Raw genomic sequence first — 12262 nt, 5'->3', positions numbered from 1 at the left:
AGGGTAAAGCCTTTCATAGTGCTTGACAGGATGTGGATGTATGATACTCTCACAGGACAAGGAATGATATTTAGCCAAAATAAAAAGTAATACACTCTTCCATAAAGGTTGACATCCTAAAACTATTCTTAAAAAAAAAAATCTGTGTGAAAATCTCTCTCTCTCTCTCACCTCCCATCCCTTTCTCCCCTCTTTCTTCTTTCTCTCTCTTTTCTCCCCAGTCTCCCATCCTCCCTCCATCCTTTCCTTGCATTAAATTTTCTATGCTGGTTTAAGTTTGTTCTACAGTTCTAATATCTATCTGCATTAGCATGTTCACTGTTCCAGGAACAGCATGTCCCTGAAAATCTCTGCTGGATATAAAACTTTCAAGCATAACTAATATGACAGTGAAATGAATTTCATTTAAATGAACAATGCATTTCTTGGCCTTCATGGGTCAAGGTTACCGTGGAGGGAACTGCCTTTGTTTACAATCATTTGTCATCCATCCACAAAAACCTAGTTAGCTTAGAGTGCTTGTGTGTACACAGGAATGCCTTTCTTTTTAAGAGCACATTGTCTTTAGAAAACAAACTAAAATCACAAAGAGATGACAATTTATAGTTCAGATCAACTGCCTCTACTTGTTATTATAAATGGAAGACATAACAAAGTGATTACTCAATCGTTCTTAACATTTTAATCAAATCAGAAATATCATGAAAATGAGCAGCATCCACCTGATCAAAGGGGATCGAGGATCTAAGTGAGAGGTGATCCTAAATTCTGGGGTTATGGACTAAACCACTGTTGACAGCCTGAATTGGGCACACTTCCCGCCCAATGCAAAAATTTACTACATCATGCTGCCTCCCTGATAAATGCCATCTCTTGCCCCTGCAAAGGTGAGAGTTGTTTCCTTATAAATCCTTGTTTCCTACATTTTCTTTTAGGTGAAACCAAAGCTATGGAGTGTCACATGCCAAGCCCATCAGTCCATAAAACTGGCACAGAAGCAGTAAATTACTACCAGAACTTGCATTTCACTATTTTTCATTCATTTATCTACCATTATTCAACTGCATCCTGAGCCTCTTTGGAGGACCAGGCATTGTGCTAGGCTCAGACAAACAGGCAATTCAAAAATAAACACCAACAAGTAACACTCTGAGAAATTTTGTTTTATTTTACTTTTAAAGATTTTATTTATTTATTTGAGAGAAAGAGAGAGAGAGAAAGAGAGAGAGACTGAGAGAGAACACAAGTAGGGAGAAGAGGCAGAGGGAGAGGGAGAAGCAGACTCCCCACTGAGCAGGGAGCCTGATGCAGGGCTCAATCCCAGGACCCTGAGATCATGACTTGAGCTGAAGGCAGACACTAGCTGGCTGAGCCACTCAGGCACCCCACTCTAGGAAATTTTAAATAGATGTTATAAAGAAATGTGTGGGAGAATAAAATAATAAAACAATCATTTATGGAATAGTCTAGAAAGTTTTCATCAAAATTTGGCAATTGATCTGTCTGCTAAAGAACATTTGGGCATTTTTTTTAGATGAATAAAAGTCATCAGGGCACTATAGCTAGAGGGAACAACATGCCAAAGCCCTTATGTCCCCATGCAAGGAGGTGCACTGTAATTTTGAAGGCAGCTCTGAGTCAACAGTCAATAATGGTTTTGAAGCTGGAAAAATCCAGGATCATACTTATTTACTAGAAGATTATTCTACTGATGGTATGATGAGTGTTGAGAGGAACAAGACAGACGCCTGTGCAACATTTCGAAAGTTAGACAAGAGCCACGAGACTGCCTTCTTTGAAAGGTATCATGAAATAGAGTTACTATGATTATAACTTACCGTGTGATATGAGAGCAAAGACCCCAAAGTGCCTTCATGTGTATGAAGGAGAGTGAAAATACAAGTTCAGTATTTATAGAGTATGCTACATTCCAGTAGAACAAAAACAAAAACAAAAAAATAAAACATTAGGCAGAGATAATTGGATATGCGAGCATGGGGCTCAGGAGAAAATTTGGGTTTGGAAATATAATGTGGATTTGTGTGTCACATGAAAAGGAGTAATAACCATTGATTTAAATGCTGTGCCTTAGGGAAATAGCAGAGATTTGGGACAATATAGAACCCAGGATGGATTTCTGGGGAATGAAGACTTATGGTGAGATATCAAAAAAGGAGGTAGAACAAAAGAAATAGAAAAATCAGTGGTTATAAAGAAAAACATCCAGGATGCCTAAGAAAAGAACTCCAAAAAGTTGACTAAAATGGTCAAGTAGGATATGTCATTGGCTTGCCAATGAATGGGTCACTTATGACACTAATGAAAAGGTTTCAGGAGAATGGGGGGGGGGCGGGGAAGCCAATGCTTGGATGGGAAGTAAATGGGAGCCAAGATAATAGAGCTACCGAATATTTCCTATGTCACTGGCTACCACATGTGTGATGTACAATCACACAGGCCAACATGGTCTCTGGGTAAGCACAATGATCACCTGTGTCCATGGTCACTCTTCCTCCCACTGTCTCTTGTAGTACCACAATCAGGGCCCATTTTTGGCCCTGGGGCAGGAGAGGGAGAGAATGGGAGGAGGTCCTCTTCGTACGTGTTTCATGTTCACCAAGTATCCCCAAGTTGAAATCTTAACGTCACCTCTGAATGAAAATTTACTTCAATCAGAGAGACGTACTAACAGGATTGAAGGAAAAAAAGATGCTTGAAAACTGGATCCCAATACTGTACATCATCACACATGATGAATTATTGCCTTTTATAAAAATCAAGCATGGATACCAGAATTATTTCTACATTCCTATTAATATTTCAAAAATATTACTTATACTCTACAACTTTTGAAACTATGCTTTGGCATTAAAAAAAAAAAAACTTGTTTTAGGGATGCCTGGGTGGCTCAACGGTTGAGCATCTGCCTCTGGCTCAGGGCATGATCTTGGGGTCCAGGATCGAGTCCCACATCAGGCTCCTTGCAGGGAACCTGCTTCTCCCTCTCCCTGTGTCTCTGCCTCTCTCTGTGTGTCTCTCATGAACAAATAAATAAAATCTTGAAGAAAAAAAAAAAAAAACTTGTTTTAAATGACCAGGAGCCACCAATGGCAAAATGGAATGGACCTCTCTTGCCTTGTCCTGATGTCAATCTTCCAGTATTTTCCTCCCCTTTGAACATTTCTGTACATCTCTACAGGCTTTTCTGCATCTATAGGCCAGTCAGCTACCTGATCTGAGTGACTGGTGTTTACTACCCTTGGGTCACAACCATTGCTTCCTCCAACCAATGGTGACCGACAGTTCTACTAGAATTTTCACCAAATGGTACAGCTGTCTCTGCAATTTACTGTATCCCATCTTCTCCCCCTGGGCTCCTGTGTGCCTCTGAGGTCTCCAAACTGGAAAGTGTGGTAATTAAGAAGGATGTCTCTCTCTGTCCTTTGAGTTTCATTCTCTCAGAGAGGTAGCACCTTCCTCCCCCCACCCACAGACACCACAGGATTCAGACATGAGTCCATGAAGGTTGGGCTGATAGGCAAATCTTGTGGCAAATATCATGACATACTCAATATTGTCCTGCACTTTGAGACAGAGGTCTTTCTTTCGGGTCAAGAAGCTTTTCTGTTTGTCCCTTCTCTTGGTATAATCTTCTTCCAAATGACTTCTTGACCCTTGTAATAACTCAGCCCAAAGGCCAGTGCTCCTGGATCAGTGTCGCCAACACCTTCTCATGCCCTTTGATCACCCCCCCCTCACCCCTCCTGTCACCATGCAGTTCACTAGGAATTATTACAGGAATTGATTGACCTCTTACTATGTACCCAGCACTGTCACAAGTGATTTATTTGGCTTATTTCATTTAATACCCACAAATAAAAACTTCTAAAATATTAATGCCTCCATTTTTATAGATGAGAAAACCAAGTTTCAGAAAATTATGTAGGTTTGCCAGCACCATGCAAAAACCAGGCATTGAACCAGGGCCCACCACTGCTGGGCTCCAAAGTCCGAGTTCTCATCACCATGTCATTCTATAAGTGTTAGGCACTGAGAGAAAAGCACAAGGCAGGTGATCTGTCCACATCATTCACCACTGTACCTGCAGTTCCTAGTACTAGGAACAGAGCTGAGTAGGTAGGGGCGTCAACTAAAATTTGTTGAATAAATGAAAAACAGTAGAAAATAAATTTCTCCCTATAGCACCATTCATAACTGACTTTGGAATTTGCTTTGGGATGTAAGCTCAGACTTATTTATGAACCTCCAGCCAATCAATTATTTAATACTTACTCATTGTAATATACATGGCCTTATTCTGCTGGGCTTTGTGAAAGAAACAAAGGCAGAGAAACACAATCCCTAACCTCCTGGGTTTACTAGTTTGTACAAAAGAAACAAACAAGTAAATAAAACTCATATGCATGGCCCCAGAGCTTCCCATATCAAACTTGAGCCAGAAGCTAGAGATCAGGGAGTCCTGAGATGCAATCAGAGGTCAGCCTCCAAGACATGAAGAAGGGCAGACCCCCACAGAGAATGAGTCTGCGGAGGGAGGCGAGTCTCTCAGAATAACCAGCATGCTACCACAAAACAGTTGCTGCACAATAAATACTGAGCTCTAGCTCAAACATCTTCCTTTTTGACTCCAAAGAGTAGTTCATCCAAGCCAAACTATCAGCTCTAGTGGATGAGCTCATAATTAAGGATCTCCAGAGTCCTGTAATCAAGAACTGCCAGTGCCCCGAACCTGGTTGGCAGCGTCCGTGGAGATCCAAGTACACTCACCTGAGGCGCTGAATGTCTTCCATTTGTCTCTTCACCTCCACTTTCCATTTCTTCATACTGCTCTGCCCTGGGAAGCTGATGACCTACTTGTCACTGGCTTCTGGTTGATTCTGCTGATGGACGGCACCTGTAGGAGTTGGAGGGAGAGAGAGAGGAGAGTGAATCCAGAGCATATATTACCCTAGCTCTTCTCTCTCTCTTTTCAGCATCCACTCCCATGGGGCTTCTCTTCCATGCATAGAGCAATATCTCTGTCTCTCTCTGTCTCTCTCTGTCTCTCTCTCAGCTGGCTAACTATGCCTTCACATGTAGTATATGTGTTGCCCTGTTACTCTCTCCTGAGTACTGCTCATCCAGTATTGCTTCTCCATATTCTGTCAACGTCTTTTTAAATGGTCCCTTCAGTAAACTTTCACCAAAAGACCCAGTTTGAGGCATAATCATCTGTTTTCTAATAGAGCCCTGCCTGACTGACAAACCAATACTACGGAGATATGCCTTGTTGAGAGAAGGAAAAAGAAATACTCTGCCCATGGGAAATGAAAACAGACTTGTAGAAACTTGAGAAGCCACTCCTTATGAACCTGCCTAATTTGCTTAATTAAGGTCTAAAGCCATAGAAGCTATTAGATTCCAGATAAGTCTTCACGAGTAGTGTCATACCAAGTGTAAACTAGAAGTGAAATTCTCAATCATTCTGTCTTCCTGGTCCTGGGATCCTATGCTTTATCTTTTCTTATCTTCTAAAGTGGAAGGGAAATCTTCACTTTTCTCAAGTGCCACTACAGTCATACGGTGAAAGGATTAATGAAAGTTTATGTACATAATGATCCACAATCTCCTTGGATTATTTAATGGAAATCACATGCCATTCATTACACACAAGCACTCTCTTAAGAGCACTCTGGGGAGATATTCATAGGAATGTTGTGGCCAGAAGGTGAAGGCTTACAAAGGCTTGTTGAGGTGCAAGTTGGAATGTGTGAGACGTGTAGTTTGAGTTAGCAAAAAAATATGGGAACTAGGGGATTGCCTAGTAAATCACCAAGAAGTAGAGGAAATGCTATAAAAATGATAGCCAAGTCAAGGGATATTCACTGTCCTCCAGGGTGCAGATGTTAAATTTTGCCATGCAAATTCAGCAATTCTTAACAGATTCTTTGATATGCTTATAATTATTTCTTTATTACACAGTCCATATATTTTACATTTAACCAGATGTTTTCTCCATCCAAAGACACAAGTATCTTCTACCTTTTCCCTCCCATGACTCAGTGGAATTCAGCCAGGTGAACAAGGAAAGTTTTGCACACAACTGTGCTAGCCATACCATAGGCAAGAGCTGAACGCTCATTAATTTACTATTTCAATATCTTAATTGAAACTTCTGTCTGGAGAAGTTTTGAGAAAAGTGCATTTAGATGAGACACTGCTGTAAACATTGAGACTGTTTTGAATGAGTAACGATTTTCATGGGGCATGTGGGGGTGGGGCGCGTCTGGAGATGTTTTGTTCCAACCATAGCAGAAACAGCTTAAGAATCACAATCCACTGGTACTAGTCATGGACTAGATATCTCTGAGGAATCTTTTAAGGCACTCTAACAGTTCAAAGCTCTGTTAAAATATCAATAACAAGTCATCATTTAGACAAACAGAGGTAATACAGTCTCAGATTACCTGAAGTTGGAAAATTGGGGTTTACTGAGTTTGACTTATTAAGATCACATTTTCTTCATGATGTTATAACCAAAACCATGCCAAGCCTCATGCTGACTAATGTTATTTAACTATGTCATATCTTAAATCCTAGGGTAAAAAATTTTATCTTCAGTTTTAACATATTTTTAAATACATTATTCAAACTTCATGAAGTCATTATCTCTATCTTATCCCATTTTGTAGTGTCACTCAGGCTAAGCGAATTGGCTAGGAACACACAGCCAGTAAGCAGCAGAACAAAATGCAAAGCCAGGCTTCTCAAATCTAAGTTGTGTCCCATTTTTACCATGTAGGCAATTTCCGCTTTATGCCAAAGTGCTTATCTTCTTGATCTACAATTGGGAGATGTCAAGCCATCGATCAAAAGAGAAGTTCAATACCACTTATAGGCAAAGAAGAACCTCCTGAATCTTCAGGATGTTACTGGAATGTGCTGTTTGAGTGAGATATAAAGGGATGCTTTTTGCTCTGTTTCCTCTGCTCATTTTCTCACATGACTCAAAAGAAATTATTTTGGCCTAAGTCTCAATCTCTTTGAAATAAAATAAAATATGTGTCCTCTGCTTTAATTTGGGGGAAGGGAGATAATAAAATAAGAATACGGGATAGAAGGCCCAGATGCATGCTCTTCACTGTTTCAAAAGTTCAATTGGTCTCTTAGCTACTGTCCTCATCACATTGAAATGCCTTCTACAGAGATGGATGCTTCATCCTGAAGTCATCTATTGCTGGCTATGGCTTATTGTTATGATTCTCCTGGGTAAAATGCATTCTCAAAGTGCATCTTTCCTTCTAATTCTCCTCAGCAAATGTGTAAGTGGGTAGTTTTATCTGACCATGTGCCCCTAGAGTGTGATCACATTCTACAATCTCTGAGTCCCAGGAGAACTCGGGAATCCCAACATTGAAATAGGCATTGAACCAAGGCAAAAAAGTAGCTGAGTTACTAGGGGAAGGAGACAAGATGGAAAGGGCCACTTTATGATTTACAGCCCATATCTGAACCTTTTAAGTGCTTCAGTGGGGATTTAGGTCCACTAATGATTCTTCTACTTACTTTCCTGGAGTGGTGAAAGAACAGAGGGGATTGGGCCTCTCTTAACTAAAGGAAACTGGCATCAACATGAAAAAGGATTAAAGCATCAAGAGGAATGCAATAGTGTGATCCAGTCAAATTTTCAGTTCTGCTTCAAGTATTTAGTAACTCACATTGCAGTATTCTAGAGAATAGATTACTTACAGATATAAGCCATACTAAGGATGAAAGATAAACATAAACACAAGGTGAATTTCTAATCAGAACCCAATAGGGTGGGGATCCCTGGGTGGCGCAGGGGTTTGGCGCCTGCCTTTGGCCCAGGGCGCGATCCTGGAGACCCGGGATCGAATCCCACGTCGGGCTCCCGGTGCATGGAGCCTGTTTCTCCCTCTGCTTGTGTCTCTGCCTCTCTCTCTCTCTCTCTCTCTCTGTCTCTGTGTGACTATCATAAATAAATAAAAATTTAAAAAAAAACCAATAGGGTGATATAGGTTCACAAATGAATGGTGTAAAAGAAAAGTCAATAGGCTCTTTGAAATAAGAACATATTAAACATCAGTTGTTTATTTTTTTTTCCACCTAGAGGTGTCTTCAGATAGCAGTAAATGTTGTCTAAACTCCAGTGCTAAGGATTCTTATTAATGTTCAGAACTTTTGAAAATAAAAATTCCATCCAGAAAAAAAATTCAACCCAGATCCAAGGGAAGATAGATAAATGCCTTGAAATTTAAAGTGTTTGGGGCATCCACTGACAAATCACACATAAGATATCAATCAATAACTGCCATTCTAAAGAATACTAGAGAACACCAAAACTGGCAAAAGTCCTCCAGGCCTATGTGGATAAATATATTCAATGTGGAAGTGAAAGATTGATGGAGATGAATACTATCCAAGAAACTTTGTGAATATAAACTCTTTTGACAGTGTCCCTCACTCCTGAAGCATTTCTGAAATTCTTACCAAACCATGGTGCAAGAAGCTCCAAAAGACTATTCCAACTCACACATCCAGTAGGTATCATAAGCCATGAAAGTAAGTGGAGTCTGCTTTCTACCTTAGGAAATCTCCTTTCTAACCACTCTAAATAGAGTAACTCTTAAGTGTTTTTTCCTACCGTGGTATTTGCTTTTCAGGTGAATAAAGTTTGGAAAGTACTGCATAAGTGTACAAAACTAGAAAAAAAGGAGGAACTGTATTACTATCCAAAATAGAATCCATATATTTCAACACATACCTGGACTTCTGGTTTTCCAGTTGATAAGACTATATTATCAAAGTTAAGGCCAAAGGAAAAATGTTTTGTAGGCACTTCTTTTTATATTTGTAGTGGTTAAAGAAACTTTCTGACATTTTTTTCCTGTTCTAAAAATAATTCATGCTTAACTTTTTTTAATTTGGAAAATACAATCTAATGAAACAAATAGTATAATCTATACTTGCATCACTTATGATTACTGTTAATGTTTGTTGTACTACCCTACAGTGTACTTATTTTTAGGTTATTTATTTATTTATTTATTCATGAAAGACACAGAGAGAGAAAGGCAGAGATGTAGGCAGAGGGAGAAGCAGGCTCCAGGCAGGGAGCCTGATGTGGGACTCGATCCTGAGACCGCGCATCACGCCCTGAGCCATCAACCGCTGAGCCACCCAGACGTCCCCAGTGTACTTTTTTTTAGCATATATATTTAATTGGTCTATTGTGCTTCACCAGCTGAGGCTCACAATCCTTTTTTTCTTAAGATTTGATTTATTTGAGATAGAGAGAGTGGAGGCAGGGGCAGTGGGAGAGGGAGAGAGAGAATCTCAAGCAGACTCCATGCTGAGCACAGAGACTGACATGGGGCTCCATCTCGAGACCCTGAGGTCATGACCTGAGCTGAAATCAAGAGTCAGACGCTCAACTCACAGGTGCCTCCACAATCCTTTTAATATGATGAAATTACCCAGCTACCCAACTTAGAGATTTGAGACTCATTCTAGATTTTTCACTTCTCCTTACCTACCACTCATATTCAATATGTCATCAAATATTGCAGATGATATTGCCTTCAGTCTAACATAGCTCTTTTTTTTCCTCTTTAGCCACAATGCTACTGCCTTAATTCAAGCTGTATCTATCGTTGCTTACCTTGGCTATGGAACTAAATCTAATTTAGATCACTATTCTTAGTTTTACATTTCAACTCACCTTTCACATTACTTACCAAATTATTATTTTTAGTGCACCAAAGACTGTGTTATTCTCCTACTTTATAATATTCGAATGGTTTTCTATTTTCCTGAAAAATGTCAAACTCCTTATATAAATACTATATAAAGTTATTCATCCTCTGGTGCCATCTTACCACTATACTCTGGCTGTATTCAATCCCCTTTTCTTCCCTTTATGTTCTAATTATTCTGAGCTGCTTCCATTTCTCCAAACCACCAAGATAATCCATGCCTTGCCTAAATGCCTTTGATACATCTATTTCTCAGTCAAGAATCATCATTTCCTTTCTGAAAACCTCTCTTGCTCTACCATCACTTTCCAAGTGAAAGAAGCACTATCCTTTATACCTAACACTGTGTGATACTTCCATCCATATAATTCTGCCTTAACCTTTTATGCATTTTTCTCTTCCTAAAATGATACTCTGTAATATTAGAAACCTTGTCACCTTTGTCTCCCCAGGCTCTCAAGTTCAAGCTCCAGTAAAAAAGAAATGTTCAAAAATTTTATAAATAAGCAAACAATAGGAGTAAGTATTGCTCTGACTGTTGGTAAATGTCAATCAAAAACTTCGGTTGACTATCATTTGAACCTGAGTATGTTCTTCTGATTCCTACACCATGTTCACTCTGCGTTTATCCATTTTTGACTTTGTTGAACAACCACAAATGAAGGGCAAATTCAGCCCATTTAAAATCCCCATGGAATGACAATTCATAAAATGCTATAAAGAGATGAAACTCAGCAAACACCACAAAGCCATTATGAGAAAATTGTCATGCACTAAATCTGCTCAGGACTGCGGGGCGCTTAACTGATAGTCACATTTGTTTTGGGATGTTTGCCTAGAAATGTTCTTTTAATAAATGTACTAAATAAGATGCATAATTTAGTTCCTTTTCTGTAGCTTGCTGGCCAGCTGCCAGCTCCCAGCTCCTGCTCTGCCTCTCTTTCCCTCCTTCCTTGATCTCTCATGATCTCTTTCTTGGGTTTGACTCAGCACCAAGGTTACCTGCTGGCCTAGTACAAACAATCTCATTAAAAAGCCATCACAATTGTGTCTGATGGCTTCATTTCTTCCCCAATGGCTCAATTTATATCTTCCTTTGGAACAAGTAGAGAGCAAGTTCTCTCCAGGATGGCTTTATCCAGATGTACTACATACAACTGGCAGATAGTAAGATGAAACAATGAGAACTCTTGCTTTTATTGGGTAGATGAAAAAAAGAGCTTTCCTAGTCTTCCTCCACTTATCACCATGGGGTTTTCTTTTTTCTTTTTTTAATTTTTATTTATTTAAGATAGTCACACACAGAGAGAGAGAGAGAGAGAGAGAGGCGCAGAGTCACAGGCAGAGGGAGAAGCAGGCTCCATGCACCAGGAGCCCGACATGGGATTCAATCCCGGGTCTCCAGGATTGTGCCCTGGGCCAAAGGCAGGCGCTAAACCACTGCGCCACCCAGGGATCCCACCATGGGGTTTTCTTAAGGTTCTACTTTCCTATGGAGGCTACCATAGTCAGTATTCAATATTTATTTCCTTAATCCTATGTAGCCTCAAGTAAAAGTATCAGAAGACCTTGCTTCAAGATGGACCACTGAAAAACTATGTGTGATATGGAGAGTAGCATAACCTCATTGACCTGACTTTCCATATCTCTCTTTTTTAAATTTTTCACAAGAGATTTATTTATAATAGTTCAAAATGAGGAATAACCCAGTTGGACAATTCATCAACAGAATGGCTAAGTTGTGATGCATTCACATAATAGATTACTACCTCACAGCATGAGGAAAATGAACTTTGGACTCGCACAAAAACATGGATGAATCTCATAGACAATATTGAGCAAAAGAGGATGTGACTTCATTTTTACAAAATTCAAGAGCAAGCAAAACTAATATATGGTGACAAAGGCCAAATCAGTGTTTCCTTCTGGGGAATACTGACAAGGAAGAGGAACAAGGGAAACTTCTGGGGAGCTGGCAATGATCTATATCTTGATGTAGAGGGTGACTGCCTATATTTACACACATATGTATGGACTCATCAAACTGTACACTAAAAATTGGAGCACACTACTAAATGTATCTCAGATAGTTAGGGAAAATGTGGTATTCAAACAAAGACAATTTCTGGATATGGCTCACAACATTAATCTCTGCCCACCCACATCCATTCTTCTCCCTTAGTCTAGAAGGAGCCCTATACTTTCTGCTTTTCTCTTCCAGTCAATGTGTTTTAGGTGGAACTTACTATTTCCTTTGCCCCAAATCAGGGCACTATTTCCTCTGGTTGCAGTGATTGATTAGGAATCAGGATGGGATCAAGTTGGCTAATGAGTCAATCCCAGAATTTTTTGTTGGAACTAGTAGGAAAAGATGCTCTGCCCACTGTAATTGAGTATCTATCAGGATACAACCCTGGAGCTGCCAATGGCCATCCTGGTACCTTTGGAGAAGTAACAGGCTTGATAAACAGGGAACAGAGAGAGAA

This window comes from Canis lupus, chromosome 9, assembly GCF_048164855.1.
Source record: "Canis lupus baileyi chromosome 9, mCanLup2.hap1, whole genome shotgun sequence".
Lineage (NCBI taxonomy): Eukaryota > Metazoa > Chordata > Mammalia > Carnivora > Canidae > Canis > Canis lupus.
The sequence above is the reverse complement of the archived record's forward strand: the minus strand, read 5'-3'. Positions refer to the sequence as shown.